The following is a 1351-nucleotide window of genomic DNA, read 5'->3' on the forward strand; positions in this document are numbered from 1 at the left end:
GAAGGCCCGACCATCGCCGCCGGCAGGCCAAGCAGGCCCGGCCCCTGCCGAACGGAGTTGCCGGCGCAGCGAAGTGGAGCTGGCAACTCCGTTTGGCGGAAGGGCGGGCCTGCTTGTTTTTCCCCTACCCGTTTCGGAAAATAAAAGACGGCCTACCCAATAAAGGGCTTTGCGGACGCGAAATTGCCCGACGCTTCCCTGCAAACGTTTACCAGCGTAACAGACACAAACACACACACACAAACATGTTGATTACTGCTGCAGTTATTTGTATGCGAGAGCCCTATACCTGTAGCCCATCAATTACCAAAGATTTTCGGTTTCTTAATTTTAGTTTTTTTCTTTCGACGGTGGGGTATACCGGCTGCGTGACGTGACATTCGCGCACACCACGCCACTTGGCTGTTGCACTCTCAAATAGGGCGACCAGTATTGAGCGCACGGCTGCTGCAACCAGCCCCCGCCGGCCCGGGGTGCCTCTCTTTCTCTCCCTCCCTTTCTCTCCCTTGCTCTCCCTCACTCCCTTTCCCTCTCCCGCAGAGCCGCACTGCGCAATGCCTAACGGTCGGGCCTATACACGTACCCGCCGCTACCCCCTACCACCCCCCACTCCCACTTGAGGATCATACGAGTGAGCTCCTCCACCCGCCCCTTACAGCTTGCACTCCCCGGCAGGACCTCCGCGTTGCGAGAGACAGAGAGACGGAAAGAGAGAAAGAGAGAGAAAGGGAGAGTCAGGGAGGTGTAAGGGAAAGTATGAGATCAGAGGCGGGGCAAGGGCTAGAGAGATTCCCCCGACCGATACAGTTTAGCGGGGGAGATGTTGCCGCGCTCGTTGGTGTTGTCTCATCGTCCTCATCGTAGAGAGGGTAAGAAAATAAAGAAACAAGTATAAAAATAAAATAAAACAAGTTTGCGCCGTATATAGCTCGCTATTTTTTTTTCATATTTTTTATTTCGCTCTTCCTCCACCACATCTACCCCCGTCGCCGCTCCGACTTTTATTTATAAAATAGAGCGCGAGGTGGGGAGCGGGATAGGGGAGAGGGATGATGGGGAGGATGGGGGATAACAGCAGTACAGTCAGGTAAGAAAGCCAAACTGCCAATGCAGCTGCGCTGGTCGTCTTTTCGCACACTGGCGTGGTTATTTTTCAAAAGTGTTTTTATTTTTCAAATCGCACCAGCGACGGACGCGACACGTTTCATAAGGAGGAAATAACATACGAAAACGGAGGGATCCCGCGGCACGTCGACGCGACTAAAGAGCGGAAAATAAAATCGTCACCGATGTCTTTCCGTTCGTGCGGATCGGCTTGGCTTGGCTGCCGATAATCCACAACGGTTACAGC

General features: G+C 53.5%; 1 protein-coding gene across 6 annotated transcripts in view; it reads right to left on the minus strand.

The window, feature by feature from the left end:
• LOC113211871 (adenosylhomocysteinase-like 1) overlaps window positions 1–1351 on the minus strand; it is an 83358-nt gene that overhangs the window by 60964 nt on the left and 21043 nt on the right. The gene's annotated exons all lie outside the window — the stretch shown is intronic.

Source organism: Frankliniella occidentalis, unplaced genomic scaffold (assembly GCF_000697945.3).
Source record: "Frankliniella occidentalis isolate FOCC.00 unplaced genomic scaffold, Focc_3.1 Scaffold3, whole genome shotgun sequence".
In the NCBI taxonomy this organism is placed as follows: domain Eukaryota; kingdom Metazoa; phylum Arthropoda; class Insecta; order Thysanoptera; family Thripidae; genus Frankliniella; species Frankliniella occidentalis.